Raw genomic sequence first — 22047 nt, forward strand, 5'->3', positions numbered from 1 at the left:
AATTGATGTCAGACTAGCAGTGCGTCTAGAATGAGTACCGGAGGCAGTGCACCTGGCGTTTGTCTGGACGTTTAGCCATGTTAGAGTTTGGGCTTTAAAGATTTAACCCTCCCCATATTGGAGTGCAGTGGTTTTACCTTTATCTACGAGGCAGAACATCCAGACATATTACTCTATTGCTGGAGGTTGTTTTGAGATTTGATATGTCTGTGAGTATACATTGATTCAGTCAGCTGCTTGGATGTTAACTGACATTTCCTTCATCAGTGGTAAGATTCACACTTAAACTAACCTGCATCGTGCGAGCTTCTATTATCGCCTTTTTTTTACATGCTCATATGAGTCTTCTTAGAAGTCTTTTTCCCTTTTGTAATTCAGACTGAAGGTATGCTGGTATGCTTCTCATCAAGTAAGGACAAAGACATTGCTGTTAAGTATTGTCTTTTTGGGAGTCATTCTTTCCCATACCACCGCTTGAATGAGGTTGCTTTGGTTTAACAGATATGGAACTATCTTTCTGGGTACTTGTAGACATCAAAGGTGCCTCACACTGAGGGACCTGGGGCAACCCGAACGAACTGTAAGGTCTGTAAGGTAAGGTCTGGGCTTCTTCAAGTCCTTTTTTTGCTTGGTTGCTTTAAGTGTGCCATCTAGACATGTTAGACTGGTACAGTACAAAGAACTTTTTTTGCCTGCTGTTGAAAAGGAACAGAGCTTTCAAGATACATATCTTAGACCTACTTTGTGATAGGTGCGTATATATGCAAGGCGGTATAAAAACATATATATATATATATATATATATATATATATATATATATATATATATATATATATATATATATATATATATATATATATATATATATATATATATATATATAAGGATGATTTTAGCATGATGCCTAATGGGAAGTGCGGTATAAACTTTTCAGTTTTAGAAACCAGTCGGTAATATGTAACAGTAAAGTATTCAATGGTGGCCACAGATAAATACGTAAGGGTAGCCATTGCACTCTGCTCTTCAGATGGTATACTGCTAAAGACGAGACAGAAGTTTATCATGACTAAATTATTGGAATGGATGCAAGTTAACACGTAGGAACTATCCGCGTGGCACACTCTTGCGAGTGCAGTTAGCATTTATCCTGGTTGACCTCTCATACTTTTTAGGCCACCGGGGATTTACCACCTGACTTTGAGAGGACATATTTTATGGCTTGATCAAATCTGGTGCCCTGTCCCATAACTGAGAACTTTGGTGGCCTGGCACGTCACCTTAGCACTGCCTTACTATTGGTCGACTAATTCCATCTTCGAGAATAATAGCCAATCAAAGCATTAGCACTTAGTATGGTTTTGAAATGCGGAATGAAAAGTGTACACGTTGCTTATTTTGTTACTGGAAAACTTACATGGCATATGTTGTCATATTTTTCGACACGAGAAGCTGAGATTTATAAGGATAATGTATATCTTGTATTCCAGGAACACTCAGTGTTTCACAGAAAAAGATAAAAGTGAGACGATTTAACTATTCTGGTCGGGAGTGTGAGCTTGACAAATGCTACGAATAAACGTTTTCGCTAGCATGTGCCGCGAGTGTGTGACAGTTTCTATTATCAATGATTGAAGGGAAAATATTCTAACGTATTCGTTTCCTGTGATTCAGTAATGTTTTATGGGATTGTATAGTAAGAGAAAATACCGGCAAAACACTGCAAAAGGGCATTCCATCAAAATTGTCAGCCTAGTTTGTCAAGACCAGGACGATCTCCATGGCGAAACGGTTTGGACGTTTGTCTGGTGAGTAGCCTACCTTGAGACAAGTGCATGGGACATATTTTGCACGATTTCCTCTGAGATGTTTAAAGCTGAAGGTCTTGGATATTGTGTTTCCCATAATTTAGGAATGTTTTGGTGTATATATGAAAGAAAATACAGGTGGAGCGCCATTGTAATATATATAGGTCTAGCTCTAGGCTACGTGTATTAGAGTGAAACGCGAGTTGGATAATTGAAATATATCTGAACATTTAGGAGGCACGTGAAACAGTATGATTATCTTTCATATACTGAAAGTAGAAGGGGCAGGCATGCTCCGATGTGACCCAACATGATTCTTTTCGTATCGTTCAAAATCTCATACGCCATGTAAAATGCCGTGTTGTTCCAAGTAGCGTTAAACTTTTTTTTCATTCACGTCCTACTTGTCGACAAGTTTGTGAATTCACAGCTGACAGTATTTTCCATGGGGATATATAGATATGAGCTCTTTTATGCATTGTTATCCCTCATAATCTATGTGAAATGTATTAAATAAATATATACATTTTTACATTGCTTAGCTTAAGCACGGTGTGACAAGTTTGTTAGCGCTGCCAATGCAAGCTCGTACAACTTGCTACTCGAAATGATCAGCTAACTATGTCAAGGGCATATAAGATTAGTTCTGATAGGCAACACAGTTATAACAAAATTTTCAAAACAGAAATAGAAATTTCAAATAGTTTCCTTTGAATTGTGAAGTTCTAGGCTATGTTCAGACTTACTGTATGGTGCCGTAATGAGTTATAGGCCTAACAAAAAATTCTAAGACCATCAAGTTTACTAAAGGGTTTATTTTTAGAGATTATGTTCTTTTGAAGAATGAAAGGTGATAATTCTTTATATCATATCAAAAAGGTAGTTAGTAATGTAAATAAATATTAATATTAACATCAGGGCCTATGCAACACAGTTTTTAAGCTAAGAAGGTTATTTTCTTAAATGTCCTCCTGCTTGATTTTGGTGTATAACTGATTCATAACGTAGCCTGAATTGCGAGAATGTGTATATAATCTCATATGCTTTCCCGCCACAAATTGTTAATATAGAGATGTAAATGTGAAGTGCAATGTATTTTTAGTAAGTAGAGAAAACTGACACACCTAGGCCTAGTAACAAAATCTTGGTTACACCCAAGCCACGTCCACCCTTAGACAACGGTGGATGTTCAGCTAAAGTGATACATCTCGTATTCATGTATTTATTTTTTTCAACGTTGAAGCGTCAAAATAATCAAATAGGACTGTTTAATGGTTGCAATTAAAGCAATATCTTAATGGTATGAAAACTTTTTTTTTATTTTTTCTTATCAATTTAATATTTGAACCTTGGCTTGTTAAGACATTTTTCGTCGGACGCATTGGCGCTAAAAAAATTTAAAATGTTTCGTGGCTGTTTTTCCGAAATTCGGCTTCACATGATTTTGCTTACAATTCTAAAACATATGGTAGATTTTATTATTATGAAACATAGTTTGGAATTATTTTATCGAATAAATGTGTTTTTGCATCCAAATAACACAAAAATACAGCATGTTAGTTGCTAGTCAATGATTTTTTTTTTTTTTTACGAAACTATGCAGTCATGTAGTACCACTTAAGAGCACGGGTGTAGATCATTTTACTGATATAGCCTGTATAAATGTATTGGATAATATATTTGCTAGTGAGAGGTGTGTATATATATGTGTGGTAAAATTGCAGACTACTACTGCGGCCCTGTAGCTGTAAGGCAAAGAATATTTATTTAGTTTTGGAGGCATATATTATTTTAGATCATATTAGTTAAAACGAAGAAGATTAGTAATTATCAGAGATGAAGAAAGTGATAACATCTTTGTCTAAACTTTATCAGACACACATAGCAGGTCATCCAAGAAGGATTCTGTCAGGGTATTTCTGACCAAAATGTCAGTGGAGTATCTGCCTTGGATGCTTGACAAAATTCTAGAAACTAAGATAGTAGTTATAAATCATAGGAAATTAGATTGCGTTGCGTTTTCCTTCAATACTAAGTACTCTTGAATTAGTGTTTTTTGTCATCCTGAGCCAAATTGATACTAACACTTTGTCACTTCATGCTGATTCATTTGATTTTAAGGAAATGTATTAAACTTTCTCAGAAAGCTTGATCATTGGCTTTCTGACGCATAATTCTGACTAATTTCAAGTGTTTGAAAGTATTATGAACAAAATGTATCAGATTCACTGACATGAGCCAGTTTCATTTACGTATTTCAATACTACTTTGAATTACTATCCCAGAGTGCAAGGTAAAGACAGCCTTCAAATTCATGCTCTTAAAAGGTAGCCACTATTTACAGTTTAGTGAAAGACCCACCCACAGTTTCCATTAAGAAGTTAAAGCTGTAGGCTATAAATGGAAAAGTATGGGAAAAGTCCATCCACCAATGATAACAAAACTGAATTATTTTCGGTAAACTAATTATAAAATATAATAAATTTTAAACAGTTGCACATCAGAAATCCAAAAAATATCATAGTTTAACATGAAAGTAAGGTTATTAAATCCCAAGCTCCTTAAAAGGGAGCAGTTTCAAAAAATCAAGTGGGGATGTTAACGATTTTTCAGATAAGCGAAGTAGCAATTCAGCATCAATTTGACACAACGACTTTGAAGTTTGAATGTCTAAGACCGCGTAAACATTCACACGCAAACGCGCTATGGAAGAAGATTAATTAGGCCTGTTAACTCTTATCGCGCAAATTGACAAAGACGACCACAAGTCAAATGACATAAGTACTAAATCTAAAGAGGCTCTTAATTTTTTCTTATAACCCAAATGTATTGAGGGACAGAGGGAAGTAATTTTTTAATTGAAAAACGATTCTATGGTATTTCTTATAATTGCAAAGAGACTGGTTTCAAGTATACTCTGGAGTAGGCGAGATATGAAATTCATTGAATTCGTGCCAAGAACATGAAATTCTGAAGCGCTTTTTATGATAGGGAAAAATCAACAGTGTATACAGCATTATTTTTCAGTGAGCTGAAGAATAGAGCAGGCATATGGAAGCCCTTTAAATCAGCTGTTAATGAGTGAGGCAAAAGTCGTGGTAATACTCTACTGAAAAAAGGCATTTGGTAGACATTTAATATTTCAAATTAAGTATATGCTAAATAGATACAAATAAGCTGTTTCTCATAAAGCATTAATGGTAGTATTTGGGACTCCACTGAATTCTCTCTCTCTCTCTCTCTCTCTCTCTCTCTCTCTCTCTCTCTCTCTCTCTCTCTCTCTCTCTCTCTCTCTCTCTCTCTCTGTCAAGTCTAGTCTAATTTAATTGTGGAATGACCTTAACTACCTTTAATAGTATTTCAATATATCCATGTTTGACATCGAAGTTTTCACTTTTATGAAAGAGGCTTCACATTGGTAAAATATAATTGTTCCTATCATATTGCTTTTGTTCCGATTTTTTTCATTTTTTACTTATCTCGCAAAAAATATATATGCTATGGAATAGAAATATTGGGTTTTTAATATATATAAAACTCAATGGCATCATATACGTATGAAGGGGGAAATAAATTCAATTATGAAGCCAACTACTAGTCTTAGGATTTGATTGTTAACACACTAGAATAAAGTTTTACCATCTAGAGAGGAATAATGGACCTAGAATCTTATTATGATAAAGACTAGGTACTGGTTGTTTTGAAATTTGATAAAGTGCACCATAGTTCTTATTGCTTAGGCGAAAGCATTTCAATTTTTTGAACGCGCTTTGTTATCAATTACTAGTGTTATCCCTAACAAGACTATTTTCTGTGAAAACAGGTTAACTATTACGTTTTCTATGATAAGGCTACGAAAACTGAAATTGGGAACTGAGCATTTTGATTTAGAAACCTACCAATTCGAGACTGATTGAAGGTAAAATAAGCTGCTAGGTGTGTGTAGCCATGACGTTACTGGTATTGATACGCAACAGCCATATTCAGTATTTTCCAGATTTGATTTTAATGTAGATTCTTTAGTATGGCACGCAACTGAGGCTAAAAGAAAATAGCCTATACTATTGCAGACTGCTTTTATCACACGTGTGGCAAAAGAAAAGGTTGAGGTAGTGAGTATACATGATCCAGGAATGAAAAAGAATGAGTGAAAGTTAATTTTTTCTGTGCCTGAGTGCTTGTGGAGAATATGAAAGGATGTTTGTGCAAGGTGATTTAAATGCGAAGGTAGGAGACAGAAAAAGATGACTGTGTTGGTTGGAAGTATGTGTGCAGAATTTGTGAGAAGAAATCCATATTTACACAAATGAGAGACAAAGTTATGAGGGGAAACTTTTTTTTAGATATTTGTTAGTACAGATTATGTGAAACACCTTGATGTATATAATGGGATACATATGATCATTATTTGGTTGAAGTGAAAGTTATGGTAATTAGAAGTTTAGAATTAAGAGGAAGGGATGAAAGTTTGATTGACAGTTTAATTAAGACACATGGGCTTAATAAGCAGGGAGGTAGGGGAACATAAAAGGTGAAAATAGATGAAAATAAACTATATTTATAGACAAGAGTGGAAAGAGTGTGTAAGAGACCGCATTGGCGGTCTTAAGGGTGTGTGTGTGTGTGGATCATCCAGCGGACAAAAGCAAGACAAAGCATCCCGCTTTCTCTCTCCCTTCCGTGCGTCAGCTGGAGGGCACCGTTCGAAGGAAAGCAACTTCTACCATACTGTATGGTAGAAGTTCATATGTATTGATACTTTAACATTGCATACTTGTTGTGATTTTCATTTGTTAAGATTTCTTTTTCAAATTTGAAGTAAATCTTAATAGTTTGAATTTTGCTTAGTTAACGTAATTTGATAAATTAAAGTTTTGTGAATTACTCGTGTTTAAGAATTAATTAAATCTTATGCTGTTTTCAAATGATCGTAAATTTTGTCAGATTGTGAACTCTAATTATAACTTCTGAAGTTAGAAATAAATGTTTGTATTTAAAGTTTTAAAAGCACAGTGTTTCAATTTTTACGACAGTCAATAGGGTTATTTGTGTATGCACAAGGCAAGTGATAAACATGTTTTGTTCTTCTCTCCTATATGGAAGTGAATGAAGACCAGGGAAACAATTATAGTTGCTTGATGGAGTGATGCCCCTACCCTCTAGTATATTTATTGCTTGACCGTTATTACCTCACTCATAACTTGATAAACTTGGATTGATTTTTCAAGTGATAAACAAGTTTTACGGGATCACTGTTACCTTTAGAGTGTTCAGTCATAATATTATTGTTATGAGGGTTCAGGTATCTGCCTGAAGTGAGGTAAATTTTTGGATTTAATAGCGTAATAACCAGGTAGTTGATCACTTCGTGATAATATATATATATATATATATATATATATATATATATATATATATATATATACATATCTATATAATATAATATATATTTTTATATATAATGTGTGTTACATAATAAGAATGCAAGTCGTTGCGACGCTAGTCTAATCAGTCATGAATCATTCACTTAATTATAAATCTTTCCACAATAATGACGAAAATGTTCTTGAGAGAGAGAGAGAGGGAGAGAGAGAGCATTTGAAATTTATTATTCATTTATATTTGTCTTTAAAAATAGGAGGAAAGGTTAAAGACACTTTGGACTGGCGAATTTGTATTTTAAATATTGATGGATTGGGCGGTAAAGTGTTTGATACCAAGTTACTGTTGGTGAAAGGAAAGGTTCTTGGCGAGTTCTCTGTGTGTAAGTATGTGCATGTTTGTTTTTATGAGCCCATTTTTCATGGATCGATTTTGTCATTATACACCATCTTCCGTAGGTCGATCTCTTCCTGCGCCTTTCGTTGCCAAGTCTGTAGCAATAGCGTGTTGTAAATTGTACCTATAAAATAGCGTGTTGTAAATCATCGCTATAAAATGGTCCAGAGGATTTACCTATCATTAAGCTTCAACTTACAGAAAGAATATATATGAACAATAATAAAAGAATATTAACATTTCTATTTCTTACAAAATTGGTATATGCTAAAACTCTTTTTATCCCATTTAATTAATCTCAGAAAGAAATTCATATAAATGGAAGGAAACTGAGTCTGAGTTTATCTTAACGAGACGCATCACACTGCTATACTTTGGCGTTTTTGCTGTCATTCCTATATACTGGAACAAATACGAGATGATATTTTTTCTGGGTGATGGTCAGCATAGATCATCAACAGCTGCTGTAATAAAGGAAGCACGAATTTTTAAGTCAGGCGAACCCTCCAAGAAAATGGCCATTAGCCTTGTTGCTCTCCTGTTATTGGCTAGGCTCTACAGTTCGTGATACAGATCTACCCTTTGCCTCAGAGTTCTGTTTTATAAATCCCAGAGAAAATTTTACTTTCACCTGCCTCATGATGATTTAGTTCAACTTGCTATGAGTTATGCGAAACTGTTCAACTTGCTATGAGTTATGTGAAACTCTTCTTCTTCCTCTTCTTCTTCTTCTTCTTCTTCTTCTTCTTCTTCTTCTTCTTCTTCTTATTATTATTATTATTATTATTATTATTATTATTATTATTATAATACACTGTCGACAAACACTTCCTTTCTCTCTGTAATGCATAATTCAGAAATTATGTAGTTGTACTGTAAGTTTATGCGCTCTCTCTCTCTCTCTCTCTCTCTCTCTCTCTCTCTCTCTCTCTCTCTCTCTCTCTCTCTCTCTCTCTCTCTCTCTCGTGTAGAAGCGGAACTGAATTATATTGTACATAAGTTCTTCAGAACTCTTGTTTACTTAGCATACAACGAAAACAAAACTTAAATCAACCAAGTTTTGTGGTGCTTCCTGTTTACATTTATAACCTCTTTTTCGTTCAGTTTCTTTTCTTTGACAAGTTCTTCAGCTTGAATTTAATGTAAACTTACTTTGGTATGAAATCGAGTGGTCACATTTACAAGTGGCCTCACGAAGTAAACTATAATTCATCGATAAAATATTTTTAGTGCGTTTTCAATGGGGAGACGAGTCCAAACTATGAATGCGAATATTTCATTATAAAATGGATCCAGAAATATTTCACATATATCTTAGAATTTCATCACCAAAATACTGTAGAGCCCGCCCCCCCCCCTTTTTTTTTAGCGGATCCCACATGGAATTGAGACCTTTCATTCACTATTAATCTCTACGTGAAAACCAGAATCCGTAAATGATGCTGTTTTCTTAAAAGGCTTAGAATCTCAATAATTTCCCAGCATGTTACTACACATATTTTACTTATTCGATCGCGTGATACATCTCGGAGAGCCTAGTGCTTTTACTACCCTGTGCAAAGATAGTAAAAGTTTACCCCCTTCATCCACCCACCCTCAGTAACGCAGTTCTTCCCTAGTGTTTTGCGAGTGCCCCTTCTAACTTTTTCACTGCTATTATTGATATGCTTTCCACTGAATGCCTCGAAATCCGAAACGAATTGAAGGAAAAAACATTCCCCCACCCAAGTGGATTTCAAGCCTGTTAGTGCCAGGATCATTACGCCACAAAGAAGGGTGACCATGGGCCTATATTCATTCCTGATGCTTGAAATCACCTCCACTCTGACGCCAGTCGTAAAGGTAACGTGGGAATATCGTTTACGATTAGTTTTTACTTAGTTTTACCGTGTATATAAAATGGCTTGTTTTGTCTTCTCTGGTATTTTCGGAAATGGAAACTTTTTCTTGCGTCTAAAAATCGAACATTTCGCTCATAAAAGTGTCAGAGTACCGTTGAGTTGTCCCAATAACTCATAGCAGTAGTATCTTCAAAGCCAGATTCGGGAGAGAGAGAGAGAGAGAGAGAGAGAGAGAGAGAGAGAGAGAGAGAGAGAGAGAGAGAGAGAGAATTTTATATTATCAACACAGCCCTTGACAACCTCAACAGTAGCCTTGACTCACTTGGATACAGACGAGAGCAAGTACTTAAAACCTGACGCCTCTTTTATCGAAACATGAAAAGCGGATCGCCGTCATTCTAAAATGACTTTTTTTCCCGCCTTTGAAGTCATCGGCTACTTCCTCTTTAAGAGACGATGACAAAACAGAGCTAATCAATGCTCTGCATTTAGTTCGACGGAGCCGAAGGTTTTCGTTAGAGAGGGGCTTACTATACTTTTAGCACTTTTTTCCGTAATTATCATCTGATGTCATAACGGATCAATAACGGGGCGGTGCAAACGTTGGCTGATTAAGTGTTTTGAAAAGATTTTAGTGTTTACGATAAAACGCGTCTAGTTAATATTTTAATCAGATTTCAGATTAGTAACGTTCTGTTTCACCGCAAGGTTTTCCCGTTATTATCCTTTCGAAATGAGAGGCAAAAAACATTGGTGATAGCTATAAAAATAACGACGGTAGTAAAGAGATTAATGCTGTTAACGTTTCAGCTAATACGAATAAAGAAAATGGTTGTGATACTTACATAAACAGTATTATTGTTGTATCATGAGAGTTGCTGCTATTTATGCTCTTACCATTATTCATGTTGTTATCATTGATGCTGACAGCAATACCATGACTTATAACTGCCATCTTTTCTGTCAAGATCCATAGAGTCAGAATCATATTTCCTTTGGTTCTTGATAGGTCATTAGCGATAACAGTTAAAGATAAGTGAAAATGAAATAGGGTGATCAATAATTTAAGTATATTTAGAAAATAAAACAGTTATTCTGTTATCTAGGGCATCGGTTCTGAAATAAAAGTTCTTACTGTAATCAGAATAGTTCAACATGTCTTGGGCTCATGAAAACTTGAAAGATTTGCCTTTTATACCAGTCAAGTTATTGCGGCTTCCATTTTCACGCATATTCATAACACGAGTAGAGCTGCACAGGAATGGGACTTACTCGCGCCATACAGTAAAACCCAACAGGACACAAAAAGAAAATGCTTAAGCAGATACCAGGATGATTTATTACATCAGAGCGAAAATCCATATGCCTGGTTTTAAAATTCAGTCGTCTTAGTGTGCGTGAATAGTATGTTATATGTATATTTTCCCAGCCACTATGATGAATTACTACGCTATCGAAATATCAACATACGATCCTTCAAGAACCTCATGCACTAATCATATACCGTATAGGTAGCCCCAGTCATGGTGAGTTAAGTAAGCGATATCTCTTGTAGTGTTATAGTGCCAGAAAAACGTGGCAGTGGAAGAGTATGGGTAAATTTGAGTGTGGTAGCAGGAAAATTTGTAATAACGAGTGAATGTGGTCCTGGAATGAAAAAGAATGGGAATAAAGGAATGCTTTTAGAAGAGGTTGAAGTTGTGCACGGCTGGATTTGGAGAAGATGAAAAAGTGGCTGTGCTAGGTCATTTAAATGCAAAAGTAAGTAACAGGAATGAATGGCTTTCTCGGAGTAGATGAGATTGGAAAGCGGTATTCTGGAAATGTGTTTGGAGAGGTGCTTCAGTATTGGAAATACATGGCTTTCAAAGACGAATAATCTTAAGTAGCCTACACTTAGGAAGGGAAAGAGAAAATGAAGATGAATAGAATTTGCTCGATTATGTGTTACTACAGAGTTGGTAGAGAAGCAAGTTGATACATATAATAGTGAAGAGTGGCTGGAAGTAAATCCGATTATTATTTCTTTTAAGTGGGCGTTAAGATAGGTAGAAGTTCGTGTTGGAGAAAAAAAACGTGAACATATGGGTGTAAATGGAATGAAAGACAGGTTAATTTGATAAGAGAGTAGAGGAAACGAGACTTTGCTTAAGAAAACATGGGATTATTTTGAGGTGCAATTGCATGGCAGAAGAAATCGTATACAGGTAAATAGGAGGATGGCTCGAGAAGTCAAGAACATGAGAGGGGAAAAGAAGGCAAGCAACGAAAACAGAAGGTAGAAGGTGAGCAAGAACTTTGGAGGAAAATAAGACGACTTACTGAAAAAAAAAAGAGTTACAGAATGATTGACAGAAGAACAATGTGGGTTTAGAGAAGGGGTGGAGTGGGTGGCTCAGTGGTTGTAAAAAATATATGAGAAGGATGTAGGGGATAGAAGATAAGTTTTGAGAACAATCAAAAGCGTTTATGATCAAAGAAAATTATTTGTCAGAATATGCAGATTAGAAAGTGACTGGTTTTGATGTAAACGTTGGCTGGAGACACTGGTGTGTTATGTCTCGATATATGTTAATATCTTTATGGGTGGAGTAATGTGAGAAGCCAGAGAAAAAATGTAGACGTGAGAAGTCAGAGAAAAGAATTAAGACATAAGCACAAAGTTGTGGAATAAGATAATGTGATTCTACAGTATATCAACCATCACAGGGAAGAAGAGATGAAGCACAGTTGTATTCCCTAGGGTGTTTGATATATATATATATATATATATATATATATATATATATATATATATATATATATATATATATATATTTTATATATATATATATATATATATATATATATATATATATATATATATATATATATATATATATATATATATATACATATACAGTAAACCCCCTTATTCGCATTCTCAGGATTCATGGTCTCACCTATATGCTGATTTCTCCATAGAACATATATACACATTATTCGCGGAAGATTCGCCCATTCGTAGTATTTTTCACTGATAAATATTCACTAATTACTGTATTTTCATATAATTTTCATGACTAAATGCACATTTTGTAATAAAACTATTAAAGTACTCAGGTACCTAGGTATTGCTTGAGTTACAGTAATTCGCCTTACGATAATTCGATTTTGTGATGGGGTAAGCAATTAATACCAATACAACAATATTTATAAAATATTTTAAAAATATTTTTAAATTTTGCTTGGGCACAGGCAGCAACGTACAATCAGGCAGCGAGAGAGACCAAATTATAATAGACCAACTTCTTTTCCTCCATCTCTTTATCCCATCTTCTGGTTAAAAAAGTAAAAGGGAATGATAAATGTATTGTTGGTAACGTTATACTCGTTTAAATGCATACAGCCACAAACAACCAACAAGAAACTGTTGTTTTGCTTATAACTGAATTGGATAGCAACAGCCGTTTTGCTTGTATTTCATCCATCGTACGGTAGTCAACAATTACCATAGTTATGTTACAAATGACGTTAAGTAGAATAGGACTTGATATATTTTTACATTATACCCTTATTCTCTATGGATAAAAGGTCGACAAGGAAATATACTGCTAAATTTAAGCTGCAAGTTGTAGCTGAAGCTGAGAAAACAATGTTCAAGCTGCTAATGACTATAAATTATTGTGCATCGGCAACATGGATGAAACTCGACCGTGATTAAAATTGGGGAGAAAGTATTTTAATCAAAACTACTGGTTATGAAAGAACACATTACTGCTGTTTTTACGCCGATAAGTGATAAATCATAAACCTCGTATTATGATGAAATCAAGTGAAAATAGCGAATGGAATCTTGATTTTTTTTTACACAAAACAAACATGCCCCCAAACGGCCAATGTCATTTATTAACGAAAAAAATAGCTAAATGAATTTCACAATGAGATGTATTTATATATATATATATATATATATATATATATATATATATATATATATATATATATATATATATATATAAAGCCATCTCATCAAATGGGGGTGGCTCTGGAGGAAAGAGTAATAGTCACAGTCACATTTCTACTTTAACCATTAAACATTATATATATATATATATATATATATATATATATATATATATATATATATATATATATATATATATATATATATATATTAAGCCATCTCATCTAACAGGGGTGGCTCTGGAGGAAAGAGTAATAGTCACAGTCACATTTCTACTTTAACCAATGGTACAGGAAACATATAAATATACATGCACCTCTTGTACGTGTATGTTGTCCATCACTGACTACTTTTTTTTTTCTTTGCTTTTTTAACTTATAATTTCTGTAAAATTATATATTTAAGTAATCCCTTGATTAACCGGGTCTTCATTATCCGCTGATCGACAGTATCCGACAGTACTGGACCAAGGGTGAGAGATATACAGTATAATACAGTATATATAAATTTAAAAAAATTTGAAGAAACCACTGTCTGAAGGCTGGCAATGCTGCGCGGCCTACGAAAATATTGGTTACACTGCCTACACTCATAAAGAGACTGAGAAAGGGTTTGAGAGTTGTGGGAGTCCCAGAGAAATTTCCAAGGTGAGGGGATGTGTTTGGATGGCTGGGTGCCATCGGAAGAGGAGGGACACTAAGGCTGTATAGAGGAACTCGAGAAAGGGTTGTTTTGGATGGTGGATGGAGCAGTGAAGCAGTTTTCTTGGTCGGGAAGTTGTGGGAGTGCAGTGCGGGGTGGGTGAATATGGGTAGGCAGACATCTGACTTTGCTAGAACTTTTTTTTTTTTTTTTGCTTTTTCCACATTGTATTAAAGGATGTGTACAGTACTATAATGTAGCTAGTAATGAATTACATCAAGCACAAAGCAAAGAGAAGATGAGATACAGTATATATATATAGAGAGAGAGAACAACTGAGGTATTGCGTATGTTGAAGCCTATAACACAGACACTCCTTCCCTTTTTTTTATTTTGATTTTATGCTATTATCATTTTTATTTTTACTATATTTTCTCATCTTTATTTTTACAACCCAAAAGATAAATGCATTTGAGATTCCCTAACGTGTCCTTAGGGTACGTACTTAGGCACACACGCCTTCACTTTGGGTGATGGCATTGAGACAAGTTATAAATAACACAACATTTTGCCATCATCTAGAAATTCATATTTGGAATACTTTTATATAATTAGAAATGGAATATCAACAGTGATAAAATATTCTTTTGTCTACTGTTATGTTATGTGTGATAATCATACTTAGAGTCAGCTAAACTTGTAATGAAAATATACTGTACAGTCAATCATGCAAAGCAAAAAAAAGGCAACATACGATTTATTGGCTTTAAAGCACGACGTCACTTCACATATCATGAAGCTCAAAATTGTTGAGAGAATGGAGCAAGGTTGGCCTAGGTCACATATCATGGAGAAGTATGGCATTGCCTGTTCAAGGTGTCCCAGGACAAGCTGAAGAAGTATGTGATAGACTTTGGTAAGAAGGTAGCCAGGAGTCAAGCCTGCTAGGTCATGGCAAAAGGCTGTTATGAGGACATTGACCAGTCTACCTTGATGTGGTTTCATCAACAAAGAGCTGCTGGCATGAATATTTGTGGTGCTGAGTTGACAGCTGTAGCAACGAATTTCGCAGGCTAGCATAGGGTTGCGGACTTTAAGGGATCTTGAAGGTTGGCTGTTTTGATTTCTGATGAGCAGGCTCCTGGCAAAGCTTCGGACATGCTTCCAAGTAGGAAACAAGAATTTCAGCTAACGGGAATTCCCATTTTTGATGTTGATGTGCCAGGTGCATCCAGTGAGGAATCTTTTATCCATTTGCTGCCTCTCAATGACCGGGGCCCTCTAGACATCAAGGAGGTACAGGACGTACAGGACCTCAATGATGCAGTGGTGTTGGAGGAGGGGGAGGGGGAGGAGGAGGACTTGTAAACCTCCTAGCACATTTTTAAAAGGCTGGCCAATGTGCAGTTTTGGCACCACACAGTTGAGTGAGAGAGAAAAGTTGTTTTATTACAGCAAAGTATTTATGTTTAAGCAAAATTGGAAAGAAAAGAGAATGTTAAGAACTTCTTCCTACAATAACTCAGTTAATATTGGCTCTCGCCCGTTGTTCTGGGCGAGGATACACAGTTAAAGGACAAAGGCTTTGAACCAGCACAAACAGATGGTGGCTACACAAAACAAAATACATTTTCTAAATTTTATTACAAAAATAAAGTATAACACAAAAAACATACCCAAGCTATTTAAAATTATGTTACTGTGAAAAATATATGCAAATTTACAACACTACTTTAATACATACTATAGCTGGGTTTACATTCAAGAGCGAACTGAACGAGGAACAAAGGATGAATTTCTGGAACACATGGCAGGTGAATCAAGGGACAAAAGTTACATTAAGTTGCTACAATTTCACTGACATCGCTATTTAATTGAGCCTAGAACTTTGCCCATCAGACTCACCCATGCTATGCTACTTCACAACACCAAACAATGCAACTCAGTAGCTGTGATGGGCATCGATTAAATTGGATTACAATTACTATAATTACCTAAAGCCTCGTGGTCAGTCTAGCAGGTGGCTGCCTGGGGAAGACAGGACACACACAAAACATGGCTGATCTACTTGGTGCTAGAAGAATGAGTTTGGGGAGTACTTCGACTTGGCTTCGCCAAAGGGCGTCCTCTTCAGAAATTTCAAGTTTTTAGCTATGTTGCTGTAAGCAAATTTCTTGGTTCCATAGCTCTAATTAACCAAAATGCAACAAACAGCTTATTCCTCAACAATAAAAGACATGTAACAAACGAAATGGCAATATCATTTCAAATCAGAACCATCACGAAAGTCCTCCATGTCACTCATTACAGTATCCGCCAAGTAATTCATTACATCTCTTTTGCTATTTCTATTGATCTCTAAACCTGACTAGAAAGAGGGTTTTGTCAGCAAAATCCTTGCAGATGGGTTTGTCGACAGAGACAGGGATACTCATTATCCATAACTGTAACTTACCATATTGCAGGTTGTGTGCGAGAGAAAACAAGCAAAACATGCGCCAAAGTTTCTTCGGCGCAATCGAGTTTTCTGTACAGCCGCTCCAGCGTATAATCAAAACCACCGAAAATAGATCTGTTCTATTGGTGGTCTCGGTATACTTTAATGCTGTATGAGCCGCAGCCCATGAAACTTTAACCAAGGCCCGGTGGTGGTCTATCCTATATCATTGCCAGGAGCACGATTGTTGCTAACTTTAACCTTAAATAAGATAAAAACTTCTAAGGCTAGAGGGCTGCAATTTGGAAAATTTTGATGATTGGAGGGTGGATGATTAACATACAAATTTGCAGCCCTCTCGCCTCAGTAGTTTTTAAGATCTGAGGGTGGACAGAAAAAGTGCAGATGGACAGACAAAGCTGGCACAATAGTTTTCTTTTACAGGAAAGTAAAAAGGGATATGGTTTTTAACATTTTTTGAGTATTTCTAGTGTATTTTATTACAAATGTGGGAAAATAAGGTAGATAATTGCTTTTTGTTTAAATTTTTCAGTTTAAAGTGTGATGGTCAGTGTTCCTAAGCATATACTTAATGGTGTTTATGGTTATGCGGTATTAACAAGTGAGGTAGGGGATGGAGTTGCCCTTGAACACCTGTAATTTTTTTACAAGCCCTTATCCGGATTTTGCCATTATCAGACAGGGTCTTGGTTCTATTAATCTGGATAATTGAGGGATTACTGTACATGTAATGGCTGTGGCATGGCCAAGTTTAAATTAATTTTTAAACTACCACCTAGTCAAAAGTGCAGGTTTGCATGCGTCATTAATGACTTGTATGATTTTATTACTTATGTTTGTAATTTACTTTATTAACAATTTTGTGTGTGTGCATGTATTCTGTCATCTCTCCTATTTTCGTAGTCTAAGGTGTTATCATGGAAAGAATTATTGTTGAAACAAGTGTAGGCGTTACTGTTAATTGGAAAGAAAGGTGAAGGATATCGAGTCTTGACCATAATGGCAAGAATGGAGTTTTCCTCTTGTCCAGTTTCATTCCTTCCCTCTGGGGTTAGTTAGGATTAGCTACTCATCGGTCAGCTTCTAAATCGTAATGACCCTCTCATCTTGTTGCAATCTCTCAACAACAACCTGTTATTTGAACCTCGTAGATATGAACAGTGTGCAGAATGTTTTTGAAATCAGTGGTTCACATGTTTCCAGAGAATACGGACTCGTCCAGGCCTTCTGTATCACCTCAAAACAAGGGCACCTGGCTGCAAATTATATGACTTTTGTGGAATGGGCTTATTTATTACCTTTCCACACCAACCAGCATATTTATAGCATCTTTTAAAACAGATTCACACTTGAATTCGGGAGGAGTTTTGGAATTTATCTCTGTGGTAAGCACTTTTAAAGTTTTAGATGATTCCTTTACACATAGCGCATCAAGGTCACATTTGGTGTGCATACACAACATGTTGGTGATGAGCCAAACAGTTGTCCGATAAGCCCCTAGAGTTAGCAGGAAGACCACTTTTCTTCAGATGAGTCTTCACTGATAACACACAGCAGTGGTGGAAACAGTATGCAAGTTGCTGAGTTCATCTGAACATTCCTTGAGCACATGCAATTGTTGCAAGTTTTTCACTGCCCACAGGTTCTTAAATCTCTGTGCAGCAAACAAGTTTAACTTGCTTATGCCACAAGACTGGCACACACTGACACAGTTGGACATTCTTTATACTGTACCCTTTAAAACCGTTCACAGTCTTTCAGCCCTTGCCAAAGTTTTTTTCTGGGATGTCCCTGAAAATAAACTCAGTTCATCTGAATTGTAATTTTGGGAAGGCTGTAGTTCATGTTCTTGCATGGTCTACTTTAACATTCAGCAACATCATTACGATTAGGCTGGACTTTACGACACTTTAGTTGTCTGATACCTTAGTGTGTTTTATAATTGCACGAGTACCCATCATAAGCAGCTCTATAAAGAGTTCCCCTTTGGCAAAATTGCGGTGTGACCCACTTAGGCTATATAACACCTTGTTCAGCTTAACTAATGTTTGTTTTCCATTGCTTTTTGTATGTTTGTAGTTGAAGATTCATGAACCATGATTTCAAACATTTATTGATTTGTCCTTTAATATTGATTTGTCCTTTCATATAGAATTGGAGGGAAAGAGGTGATTTGTATTCCTGCATTTACCAGCTTATATTTTTTTAATACAGTCGTCTTTTTCTTTGATTAAGCAATACCCTATAAGGATATCATCACTTCCCCAGAAACAATTCCACTAATAGAAGCCTTTTCTAAGCCCTGTAATTACTTGATGTTTACAATGTTTGTGGATAAACTTAACAGATGATGAGGAAATGAAAAAATAACAACTTTAAATGGAAATACAGACAAACCATGCCATGCTCTCATTTTCAGTTGTCAGCACTCTCTGCTTTCATCATATCAGGGCAATCTCTCCCCTCGTCACTCTTTATCTCTCTCCAGTGCTGGAAACTAGTTAACCAGCCTTACTGGAAATGCTAAGCCTTCATCCTACAATATCATTCACCTGACATGACAGTGATATCTAGTCTGAAATTAAACTGGCCAGACCTGGATAAAATTTTTGCCGGAGCTATTTGCAGTTGTTCAATGTAAGAAAAATATTCCTCAGATGGGTCTGTGTCTGAAAAGTGAAAATAATCAGCTTTTCTTTATTGCTGGATGATCAATAAGTAGGCTTTTTCTGCATTCATACTCCACAAATATAAACAATTTGCCTAGATTGGCAGCATAAATCCGAGAATTGATGGGGTGAGAAATGTGGAAATACTGTATGTGAAAGCAATGATTAAAAGGTTAGTAACTGTAGATGAAAATATTTATCTGAAAATTTTAAGATAGCAAAAAAATAAATGATGATAGGTTAATGGACAGTTCAGAAGTCTTAGGGGAAAATGATGGAGGAAGACCTAGATAGAGCTGAATAGATGGAAAGAAAGACTTACTGCAGAGGTTGGGCCTCAGTTTCCAGGAAGTGCAAAAGTGCTTGTGAAATAGGGGTGAATGGTATTACAGTATGTGTGTGTATGTGTATGTGTATGTAGGAATGTTTGGCACTATGCTGATGGGCCTTCTTTGTAGATGTATGAATCTGCTAATGTTTAGGGGCCTAAGCGCAGAGGTTTCATCCATGAGCCAGCAGTTAAAGTATGAAGCTGGCAGTGACCATTGTGTATTGTGTAGTTTTTTCCCTGGAACCACCTCCCAATGGCTTACTTTTGAAAAAATACATAGATTAGTAGATAAATAAAAAGATAGATGGATATATGACTTAAATATTGATGATAGAGATGTCAACATACTGTGAGAGCAATTCAGTCCATTTTATGCCCTAGAAAAAGTATCAGCAAAATATTCTCATTTCACCTTATTCAACTATAACTCCCTCATAAATCTCAATAGAATAAGTAAACTGAGACCTTCTACATTTACAGTTGATTTTCAGTTGCTTGAAGGTACAGTTAGATGCCCTGTTATTTACTTTAACACTAAAATTATTTTGAAAATTTTATTCAGGTAACCAAGATGATTTCAGTGTTAACTTAATCATAACTACCATTTATAATTCTAACCACATTTATGGTCCCTCCAAATGAAAAAATCTTCAAGTGTACTGGAACTTTGATAAAATTGTCAAACCAGTTTTAATTTTTCAAAATTGCATTTGTTATGAGTAGTACAAATAGCAGTCAGATAGGGGGCAAAGTGCTGATTGAGATGCTAGAGGAGAAATGCACTTTGAAAATCTTATAGGTCTGGTAAAAATTATTAACATTCTTTGAGAACGAACTTCTTAGACTTAGGAAAAATGTCCTGGTTTTTTTTTACAACCACCTTTGAAACTGTACCTTTGTTTTAGGTGAACAAATAATAAAGGAGAGTCATCAGTCCTCTAGAAGCAGCCTGTCACGGGTCAAAAAGTTAGCCTCACGGCACCTTCTCACCCATTCTTAAATCAAAAGATATGCATGTTCTACTTAAAAAAAAATATAATCATATATTTCTAACTTTGGTGCCTATTTAGGGGATGTCTTTCGACTATGCACTTTTATGATACTGTTCATAATCTGTTATGTCTTTCAACTTTTATTAGGACAAAAATACTTTATGTGCTTCAAGAAAAGGTTAGATTCATATATGAGGTTGTTTTAACATTGATTTTATTACAAAAGTAGGGACAGTGTCAAGGATTCAATAAAGCAGTGAAATAAAGCATAACTGATAAGTTCATTATAGCAAAGACACTCTTAATGGGAAGACATATCATTGCTTCAATGATAGAGTAATGCAACAAAATGAACAACTGGTTTTATTGGTTAAGTACAAAATAAATTATTTGTACCATGACTTGATTACAAAGTGAATTTAAAGAATCAAACAAAATATTTCCATCCTGACTTGCTTGCTGACTGCAATTAAATACTGTACTAAAATATAAATGCTGTACTTAAAACAATATTTATACCTTTACACTGACTACAACAAAATATCCAGACATAATGTTTGCACTTAACCTGTGTTGTGAACACAGCTACAGCTGAGGCAGGAATATTATAATTTGTCTGATTTAATAAGCAAAAACTTTCACTAGAATAAAAATTCCCTATTATATGCGAGTTAGTATGACCTGTTGAAACTTTTTATAGATTCCTAATTTAAGACCAATATGGAAATAGTAACATAAGGCTTAGAAACTAAAGGTACAGAGGTGCAGAGACATGTGGTATACAGCACATGCCTTGACTTAAGTATAGCACACATTACTTAAGCACCTTCGCTTATATTGAAGGAGCTGAAATGGCCCTCACTAATCGATAAAATATTGACCCTGCAGAAAATTGTCAGTGGTTCTTTTGGGCAATTAGCTGGACAGAATACAGTACTGTATTCTAACTGCTCTCTCTTAGGGGCCCAGAATGCATCCCAGGTTAGTTTCTTACTGCGAAATATAAATATTGTACAGCAGTAAGAGCCAAGCAACTTTGTTAGGTCTTACTTAACTCATCTTATGAGATTTGTACTTCAGTAGAAATATTTTCCCTCTGTAATACATATAAAGTGTAATAGTGAAACTGCTGTGCAGGTGATATCCACGCTATTTGATGGCCTTGCCTTAGTCCTGGACATAGTTTGATATTGGTGATTAAGTCTCTGCGTGTGAATCTGGCCCCAACTTTATCTGGTAATTGGAAGAGAACTTATTAACATACAGGCAACAGAATCTGATACAGTATATTATATTCCCACTTTATATCAAACTGAAATTTAAAAGAAAAGGAAATGTGTACTTAAAACCATTCTTGCCTTCTTAGCCATCCCTTGTAGTATAATTCAAATGGAACCTTGTTTTACCTCTTTTAGGGGGCCAGGTTACCATTCCCAATCATGATTTATATCACCAGGAAAACACTGCCAACCTTTCATATTGTTTCATTTTATATTCATCCATTTCATAATCCTAAACTTTTTTCTTTACTGTGTGTATAGATATTCTGATTCCATTCCTCCTAAACCTTCCAGTATCTTCTTA

General features: G+C 35.5%; 2 long non-coding RNA genes across 3 annotated transcripts in view; one reads left to right on the plus strand and one right to left on the minus strand.

Annotated features, from left to right (window-relative positions):
• Positions 1 to 1132: 1132 nt before the first annotated feature.
• Positions 1133 to 22047, plus strand: part of LOC136848765 (uncharacterized) — a 205695-nt gene continuing 184780 nt past the window's right edge. The window contains exon 1 of the long non-coding RNA XR_010856131.1: positions 1133 to 1806. This is a non-coding gene — a long non-coding RNA (uncharacterized lncRNA). The remainder of the gene's footprint in view (positions 1807 to 22047) is intronic.
• LOC136848764 (uncharacterized) overlaps positions 20562 to 22047 on the minus strand; it is a 54973-nt gene continuing 53487 nt past the window's right edge. For both annotated transcript variants that reach the window (XR_010856129.1, XR_010856130.1), the window contains exon 6: positions 20562 to 21696. This is a non-coding gene — a long non-coding RNA (uncharacterized lncRNA). The remainder of the gene's footprint in view (positions 21697 to 22047) is intronic.

This window comes from Macrobrachium rosenbergii, chromosome 19 (genome assembly GCF_040412425.1).
Source record: "Macrobrachium rosenbergii isolate ZJJX-2024 chromosome 19, ASM4041242v1, whole genome shotgun sequence".
In the NCBI taxonomy this organism is placed as follows: Eukaryota; Metazoa; Arthropoda; class Malacostraca; order Decapoda; family Palaemonidae; genus Macrobrachium; species Macrobrachium rosenbergii.